This window comes from Cervus elaphus, chromosome 6 (assembly GCF_910594005.1).
Source record: "Cervus elaphus chromosome 6, mCerEla1.1, whole genome shotgun sequence".
NCBI lineage: Eukaryota > Metazoa > Chordata > Mammalia > Artiodactyla > Cervidae > Cervus > Cervus elaphus.
The window spans coordinates 42,776,529-42,786,745 of NC_057820.1; positions in this window are offsets into that span (position 1 = coordinate 42,776,529).

Consider the following 10,217-nt stretch of genomic DNA (forward strand, 5'->3'; position numbering starts at 1 on the left):
GCCTGGCGTGCTGCGATTCATGGGGTCGCAAAGAGTAGGACACGACTGAGCGACTGAACTGACTGACTGAACCCAATCTGGGTCACTGAAAGTGCATTGCAAGGCTTCCTAGGCGGTGCTAGTGGTAAAGAACCCACCTTCCAAGGCGGGAGACACAACAGACACAGCTTCGATCCCTGGGACGGAAAGATCTCCTGGAGCAGGAAATGGCAACCTGCTCCAGTATTCTTGCCTGGAGAATCCCATGGACAGAGGAGCCTGGCGGTGTGTGTGGGGGTCAGGGGGCGGGCGTTTCAGTCCAGGGGGTCGCACAAAGTCAGACACGACTGAGGCGACTGAGAGCAGACACAGGAAGTGCATCACAAGGATGCTAGAAAAACTGTTACCAAAAGAAAACTATTTCATCCGCTTTGGCAGTGCAAATAAACACCCATGGTTCATTTTTTGTGACGGTCTGGGTTTATGTGAATTTAAGCTTAAAATTATAGCCAATATTTACCAAAGACCCACTCTGTGCCAGGCTTTATGCCAAAAGGTAATAGAGTATTGCATCTAATACTAAAAATATCATTTTGAAATTAGTGTTATGGTTATCACCATATTATAATTGGGGAAAATGCAGCTCAGAATAGCTAAGCAATCGATACAAACTCACCTAACCAGCAGGAAGGAGAAGTAGAAGACAAAACTACGTATATCAGATCCAGGAGCCTAAGCTCTTAACCATTACTCTACTGTGCCCACCAAAACTGATGCAAGGGTCTACCCTGGTCACATGTGGAATCTTGGGTCTCATTTTATCTCGTGGCTTCTATTTTCTTAGCCTCAAAGTCCTTACACCCATTTCTCAGCTACAAAACTTCGTTTCCACATCTGGCAAATGGGAAGGAGTCTCCAGGCATAAATGCTGCTCTCAGAAACCCAGGTCGGTGAGCAGGGATAAGTCATAGCAGGCTCAGAGAAGAGTGGCTAGACCACAAGAAGGCTCAAAGTCATATTATTTGGGGATAGTTGGAAGAGGTGGGCAGGATTGGAATGGAGAAGAAAAACCTCAGGGAACCATGCTATTAATTTAACATAGTCTTTTCATAGTTCAATGGTCTCATTTGAGGAAGTCAGTTCAGCCAGAAGCAGCAGAATATTGGAACAGTCAGCAACACAGATATACCTTTAAAATATAGGAAGAAACAAAATGTGATCTATACCACAATACCACTTATTTAAATTAAAAATCTATTGCAAAAGAACAATGCCTGATATATAAGAAGTCACACAAACAGAAGGATACACATCTCACATATTAGAAAGCTTGCCTATGGGAAGCAAAGTGAAAGTCGCTCAGTCGTGTCCGACTCTTTGCAACCCCAAGGACTAGTCCATGGAATTCTCCAGGCCAGAATACTGGAGTGGGTGGCCTTTCCCTTCTCCAGGGGATCTTCCCAACCCAGGGATCGAACCCAGGTCTCCCGTATTGCAGGCAGATTCTTTACCAGCTGAGCCACAAGGGAAGCATGGGGAGAAAAGGGGCGTGTCAAAGGATAGATTTGTCCTATTTTATTTTAGTCTGAATATATGAAAAAGGATGACATGTGTTTAAAAAAAAAAAAATACACTCCAGGGATAGAGTTAATCAGCAGGTCAAACTTGAAGAGCACTATTCAAAATATGTCCAGGACCCAAACACTTTCATATCTCCCCTCATCCAAAACATGATCATCTCCGGTCTGAACTACAGCCAACAACCTCCGAACTGCTGTAAGTCCACCCCTTTCACTGGACAGTCTCTTTGCAGAGCAAATCTCTTAAAACCTAAGTCAGATCATATTAGTCCCTAGCTCAACCCCCTCCAATGACTCCCCATCTTATCTGGAGTGAAATCCAGTGTCCTTACAATGACCCACAAGGCCCCACGTGACCTGGCCCCCATGCCCTTTCTAACCTCACTTTCCTTCACTGTCCCCTTTGAATTCCCCACTCCAACCACAGTAGTCTTGTCGCTACTCCATGAACACATCAAACACACCTCTACCTCAGGACCTTGGCACTTACTCTTTCTATTGCCTGAAATGTTCTTTCCCAGAGATACTCACATGGCTTATTCAGTACTTCACTTGAAAGTCACTTGGCAGTGACGCCCTTCTTGACCACCCTAGTTAAAACTGCAAGTGCCCACCCTTGCGCTGTCTTCCTTTCTTACTTATCTCCTGTTGTGCTCTTCATTTTATGTGCTTTTACTCACTCTCACACTTCCATGGAAAGCGAGCTCTAAGAGTACACGGATCTCAGTCTCCTCTGTTCATCGCTATATCTTCATAATATAAACAATGTCTAGCACCTAGAACATGGTACGCACTCAACAAATACGTTTGAATGGGCTTTTGTTCAACATAAAAAACTTCCTACATGGGAATTCTCTGATAGTTCAGTGGTTCGAACTCTGTGCTTTTACTGCCAAGGGTCCAGGTTCAATCCCTGGTCGGGGAACTTACTCTCCAAGCATGCACCTGGAACAGGGAAAAAAAAAAACCTCCTATATATCCATTCATAGATAAAGTGAAATGACCTCAGGAGATAATGAGCTCCCCATCCCTGGACTTATTCCAGCGAGGCTTAGTGACCTTTTGGTAGAGATACCAAAGAAAGGCCTGGAAAGGGGAATAGCAACCCACTCCAGTATTCTTGCTTAGAGAATTCCACAGACAGAGGAGCCTGGTGGGCTACAGTTCACCGGCCTGCAAAGAGTCGGACACGACTGAATAACTAACACACACACACACACACACACCCCAAAGAAAGGACTCAAGCTCTAGGTATTTGAGCTAGATACTAATCCAAGCTCCTGCCAACCCTGAATGAAACACCATTGTTCTGTGAATCCTCACAAAGACGCTTAAGAAACCAGGGTCATATTTCCAGTTCCCTATCCCTAGTGAATTAAACATCACTAGCTTGGGTTTTTGTTTTCTTTCCTTTTGTTTCATTTTTAATGTAAATCTTTTAAACCCCATGAGTCCACTTGGTAACATTTTCTCCTGAATACAAAAAAAGCTGCATACATCTAATTGCAAATGAGAAATTTCAGGACAAGCCAGTGTTATCAAATAACTGTATTATCCGAAAAAACTCATCATCTCACGTAATTTAAATTCTTGCCCTTTGCTCCTTTGTGTATATTTTTGCATTTAAGAAATCTGCTTAAAATTAGTTCAGTTCTTCCCTTTGGGGTAGATTTTTAAACAAAAACATGGGAGGATTAAAAACAGGAAGAAAATGACTGATAGCTGAGATTTTTTTCTGTAGTCTCTTGATTCCTGTATGTTAAGAAGGTAGGAAGCATGTGTGAAAAGACTAAAAAAGAGAGAGAACGCATGTTCTAGGGTCCACACAAATTAGTGATGTCTTCCCTGCAGGGAAGGAAACACTTAGACTGTATTTTGATAGAGATGAGAAAACTGTAGGATCCAAGTCTCTTCTAAATGTGGGCTAGAGTAAGATCAAGATATTTCCTGTACTACCTCTGTCCTCGGCTAGAAGATGTGATTCTTTAATGGTGTGAATAGTCCAGGGGTCCTACAGGTAACTGGGTGAAGACAACAGCGTGGTCCTCTGCTCTACAAAGAGAGAACTCTGAAGCTAACCTGGAGACTCTTCAGAGCAAAGAAGGTATTTCACCCCTGTTTGCACTTGCCTCAGCACAGAGATTGGGGACCCACAGGAATATCCAACTACAACATGCTACTTCATCTGAGATGGCAGGGCAGACCTATCCCACTCCTCTATAAACAAAGTTCTGAGTTTGTGATTTTTCAGGTAACACACATTCTCCTCCCTGTTGCCAATATGCAGTCTGTTTTGGAAAGGAGCCCCCAGATGGACCACAGCAAAGAACAGGCGACAATAATTACCACTATTCACCACTCCCCGCCAGTATAAGGAAAGCTCAACTAATCTAGGGAAATTCCCCAACATTGGACTGAATAGCATCTATAGCACCATTTCCTGACATTTTATCTTTTACGCTATCCACACCAACTTGAACCCTGATAATGGAGCAGTTCTTCGTTCTACAGAACATATGCTTTATTATAGAAATTGACACTCTAAGGAAAAATGTTTAGTAGTCATTCAGTAGTAGATTCCGAGCACTTTCTACATGCCTAGCACTTTATCAGTACAGAGATGGAAGACTAAGGGCCAGGGGAATGAGGGAAGGCAGGTACCATAAAGGCAGATTTCTTCACACTTACATGAAGCTCACGATCCATCAGGCAGACAAGACTATCATCATAAAATAATTAAAGAGTAACCTAATATGGTGCTTCATGCCATTAAAAACAACAAGCAGAGTTAGCACTGGATTCTGAGACGAGATTCTGTGTGGTTTAACTGGACTGGGCTCTGAATGATGGAAGAAACAGAGAAACTATTGGGTCAGGTTCTAGATAAGCCTGCAAAACCCCCTAGACAACAGTCCATCCCTCCACCGGTCCCCCTTCCACGGTGCAGCCACAGGGTATACTAGGGGTCCCAAATAACCTCAGGGGGACTCAGGCCACAGGTTTCTGTCCCACCTTAATGTCCCCTCTTTGGACTGTTCAGCATGTAGAATCCAATTCTCAGAAAACACAAAATTAAAACAATGCAGTTAAGTCAACAAATTTTTCCTTTTCTATTGAACCAGATGATTCTATGCACGTATTTGTGATTGGCTTTCTTCCAAAGGGAGAATTTTAAATGGGAAACAATTGGCAAGAAATTTTGAAAGCAGGTACAAGATAAGGGCAAAAAGGCTAGGTCCCAGGGAAGCAGGAAGAAGTTACTGCTTACACTCAGATAGAAGGAATCAGTTCTCCAAGCACGGTGCAGCCCCATCCTGGGAGTGACAATCTCCTGTTAAAGGTCTTAGGATCCTCCCTCAGTGTGACCGTCAGGCCCCAGGAGACAGGCCCCGGCTGTTTGACCGCAGGCACGTGAATTACTCTCCACGAAGAACGGGGTAATCCTACCTACCTCCAGGAATGTGGGTGTTGGAGACAATACAAGGCACAGTACAGGGCCAAGGACAGAACTTACTCGAGTGGCGCTTATTATTACCATTGCTAATAACTATTTTATTATCACCCTTCCTCTCCATCAAAGCTTTTTCTTTTTTTTTTCTGACTTTTTTTTTTTTACTATACTCAAATAACTGAAAAGTAAATGTTCAGATCCCCACAGGGTTTTCTTCTCCTCTTAGTGCTGTGGGTCATCCTGGTTTAATCAGTCCTTTTAAAGAATCACCAGCCATTCTTCTGGCTGACATTTTAATCAGGTTTTCCCAAGAATCCCAAAGGAGGGGGGAAATGGAATTGCAGTGAAAAAAATCCACTTTTCTCTATATGCCAGTAAATTATAACTTCACAGCCGCTTCAGAAAAAAGAACAAAAGACTCATGGCGGAACATTTTTCTGGTTGAGAAAAAAACTGAGAGCAGAAGAACCAAATTCCTCGCAGTATTAACAGTGAGGGGGAGAGGGGCAGGCAGGGACAGGGAACGCGTGCGGCTCAGCAGGACCCCGTCCTCAGTTACTCTAGTGCCATGCCCAAGGTGTTCACGGGATAGGGTCCAAATGCCTCCTTCTCTCTACAGATCCTCACAAAGAGTAAAAAGGAGAACACCTTTAAGTACCCAAAACAGAAGATAATATTCAAATAATGCATTTAGGACTTTGTGCTCTGGTGCTGATTCATCTTCTGTTGTTTAGGGTTTCTCTTTGAGAGACTCTCCCATCCCTGCACATCGGGATTCCCCTGCAACAACTCTGGTCCCTAAGTCGGTCCTAAGACAGATGTCTGTTCTTTGGACGTGAGCCAGTTGGGCTGCAAGGGCAGAGGTGGCAGAACAGAAGTCAGACAACCTGAGTTTGCATACTGGCTCAACACAGACATACTCTGTGTCTCAGACGAGTTGCTTAACCTCTCTGAATCCACCATCACCTTGTCTGTAAAACAGAGATGTCAACATTACCTCCCACTCAGGCTACATGGAGATGAAATGGAGTGACGCATGTAAAGAGCTCAGCACACTTAATAAATGTTTGGTGGTGAGGAGGAGAGGCGAGAAGAGATAAGCAAGGACTCTTAACATTCTGATGGTACCTGCGGGCTCCCATCCTCCTCCTCTCTCTCCTACACCACGTCCGTTGCACTCACTGATTGGGGCTGGAAATCACAATCTAAGTAACAACGGCCACTTACATCAGTTTGCCAGGGCTGCCCTATCAAAGTACCACAAACTGGGTGGCTTAAACAAAAGAAATGTATTGTCTCATAGTTCTGGAAGTGGAAGGTCTGACCAAGGTGTGGGCAAGGTTGGATCGTGCTGAGGGCTGTGAGAGAGATCTGTTCCATGCCTCTCACTGGCTTCTGCTGTTTTGCTGGCCATCTCTGGCATTCCTTGGCTTGTAGAAGCATTGCCCTGATCTCTGCTTTCATCTGCACTTGGCACTATCCCTGTATGTACATGTCTATGTCCAAATTTCCCCTTTTCATAAGGACAACAGTTATATTGAATTAAGATCCATTCTAATGACCTCATCTTAATTGATTACACATGCAATGACTCTATCTTCAAATAAGGTCACATTCTGCAGTCCTGGGGGTTAGTTCTTCATCCTATGAATTGAAGTGGCAGAAGTAGGGACACAATTCAACCCATAAGATCACTAAGCCATGTGACCCTGGGCAAGTCACTTGTTCCTCTGGTTCCCCGGACCCCGGGGTCCTCAGGGTCAGTGCACTCCCACATGCTCTTGGGCCTTGCCCATGTGGGGCAAAAAGCCAGAACTTCAGCTGCTTGAGGGCTTTCTCTGGCAGCCAAAGTCATTCTGCCTCTGCCCCACAAAGCGGAAGTTGCTGAGAATGAATCTTCCCCAGGAGAGGTCCTTAGCCAGTCCAAGACACACGTGAGCTGGTGTGTGCGTACCCACCTTTTATTGATTGCCTGCCCTTTCCCATCGCACTCTCCCATTTCCTTACTGGGATTTCTTCACCTCGTAAATAAACTACTGATACCAAATACTAGTCTTGGGTAGGCTTCTAAGAAAACCAGCTGAGACTAGCATCTGTTACTGTGATTATTAAATAAATAATTTAGAAGAGAACCTAGTTAGTGCTGTATAATTACGGGCTATTATTATTCTTACCATCAACGTTGTTTTAAATAGCATAGCTGGGCCACGCTGCACCAGTCCCAGGCAGCAAAGCCAGGGGCTGTTTTATTCCCAAGCCTACCTTGGCACATGGGTAAATGGGGAGGCAGAAGGAGCTTGCCCTTCTGCATCTGATGTAACTGTCCTCTCACTAGGAAGACACAGGAACCAGCAAGACGTCTCAGCAGTTCATTTTCCCTTACGGATGAGAACAGAGATCACTGAGGCTTCGGCTACATAGCTGATCAGTGGAGAGGCAACGTTGTGCCGCATTCAAGACCTTGGGCTCTGACCTAAACAGGCCTGAATCTCAGTGATGGTTCTGCCACTTTCTAGCAGCATGATCTTGAGGAAGTTCTTGATCTCTCAAGCCTCAGCTTCCACCTCTGGAAAATGGGCATAATGGTAGTTGGTCTCAAGGACTGAATAAGGTAAAGCATGCACAGTCAATAGGAAGAGCTCAATAAAGGTTATCACTCTTACTCATCCGTTCTTTCTTTTTTATACTGTAGATATGGGTCTGGGCATTTCTATGACATCTTCCTCTTCCACTAGGTCTTCTCAAGTTCACCTTTACTCCTCTCCTACCTACCTGACATATAGTAGCCACTCAATGAATGCTCCAAATTGTGAATGCATAAATGAATGATGCAAGGAAGATTTAAGCTATTATTCATTTTTAACATTCTGTCACTTCCAGAAAGGATTTGAGGAAATTGAGGATTTAATTATATGAGCTAGAGTTTATCTGTTCTGACAACCACCACAGAAGGTAAAACATACAAAACTTCCAAAGTGCCCAAGACTGGAAGCATTAATTAACTAATGCTAACTCTTCCTGCCTGAGCAAAGGTCTCAGGCTAATAACATTCTGAAATTGCTTAAAAGCAGTTAGTCACAAAACTGGGGTAACCAGGAATCCACTGGGAGCTTTAATAACATTACACCTGAGTCCTTTATGTCAGGAGGATATAAAAGACTCAAAAGACGATTCACAGACTGAAGCAAGATGGGGAAAAAAGCCTCACTCAGCAAATAACATGCCATTAAATTAGCGTGTGTGGATGGTACTCAGGAAAGCAGTAATTGAGTCAACAAAAAATCAGAGTGGATAAACAGGCCAAAATGTGCAAGGGGGTGAAAACTGACAATTCCCAAGGAGATACAGGATGAGACAAGTTGGAATATGCGAGTCACCGTATCATTGTATCTTAAGTACACTGCACACCGAAAAAGTGATACTATGATACTGTGATACTATGATGATGTGATGGGGGGTGGTAGTCAGGTAATAAAAACAGTGGCTAGAGTAGTGTGTGCTTACTATGTCCAAAGCATTGTTCTAAGCACCTTATTTGTATCTAATCTTCATTCAGTCATCAAACAGTCCCACAAGCTATTCCATGATAATCCCCTTTCTGCATTTAAGGGACCTGAGGCACAGAGAGATTCTGAAACCTATTTTTCATGTATTATCTCATTTAATCCCCACCACACTGCTTCGAGGGGATCAGCATTATTTGTCCCCATTTTACAGATGAGAAAGCTGAAACACAAAAAGGTTAATAATTTGACCAAGATCCCACATCTAGGAAATACTAAACCCGGGGGTCACAGCCATCAACTGACCCCAGAGCCAGTACTAAAAGGTTGGTTACTACATGAGATATATTTAAATCCACCACAGGGAATATCATGAAGCTTGGTTGTATATTCATAGTAACATTAACAGCAAACCCTTGCATAGAATCCTCTGTGTGAGCCAGGATCTGCTTTCAAGAGTCATCCTTATGACAGCCCTCTGGAGCAGACTGTGTATTAGGCCCATTTTACAGATAAGAAAACTGAAGCAGAGCAGAAAGGGGCCTGGCACAAAGTCACACAGTAAACAGCGGAGCCAGAGCATTTGAAATGTCTGTCTGTAAACCACTCTGTCCCCCTGCCTAAGGATGATGTATGGAGGCTGGGGTGAACAACGTGTTGATGGGAAATGATAAAAAAGAAATCAGCGGCAGCAGTGAATCTCCTTCCAAAGCCTCATCTTATCACAGAGGGGACTTCACCTCGTCATTATGTTTCAATGCCAGTAATTCCTTTTAAAACTGCTATTCTAACCTGAGAAAACATACAAATAGAAGCACAGTGCTATGCTGCAGACCATGAAAAGCCGCAGAGAACTCGCTGCACCCCGGACCCCTGGCCGCTCTGCCCTAAGCAGCAAAGGCCTCTGCTATCCAACACTCGCGACTGCTGCTGCTGCCCACGAGGAGCTGGGACTGCTATTCCACTGTGTCCGGCCTGCCTCTGGAGAACAAGCCATGACTTTCATTTTTCCTATACCCTGCCGTTCCTTTTCTGTAAACACCATTGTGAGAAGAGACCCATGCGGCGATAAAGCTGGAAGACACAGGCCTGTTTAAAATACCTCTTGTGCCCACAGGATGTGAATATGCCTGCCGCTGCTGACTGTGCTGACAGGAGGCCCTTCTGAGCGGGCAGCCCTGCTTGGTCTCCCCACTGCTAAAACATATCCATCTGCAGAGCGTGCTGCAGAGAGGCAGCCCCCAAAGAGGAAACAAAATGGCTGGAAAGCGTTGGTCTCCCTTTTCATTCATGTTCTAAGCTCCAGAAGGCCCAGGCGCCCCAGCAGTGGTGTCTGTCCCCAAAGGTGTCTGTCTGTTTTACCCACAGAGTGACCCACACTTCCCTTTCTCATCAGCGATGAAAGTGAAAGTGAAGTCGCTCAGTCGTGTCCGACTCTTTGCGACCCCATGGACTGTAAGCTACCATGCTCCTCCGTCCATGGGATTTTCCAGGCAACAGTGCTGGAGTGGGTTACTATTTCCTTCTCCAAAGGATCTTCCCGACCCAGGGATCGAACCCAGGTCTCCCACATTGTAGGCAGACGCTTTACCATCTGAGCCACCACGGAAGTCCTCAGGCACTGAAGTCCTCATCAGCGATTCCTACCTACTAAATCTAATGGGAAGAAGGTCTTGCACAGAGTATGCCTGGGGTCCTCAGCTG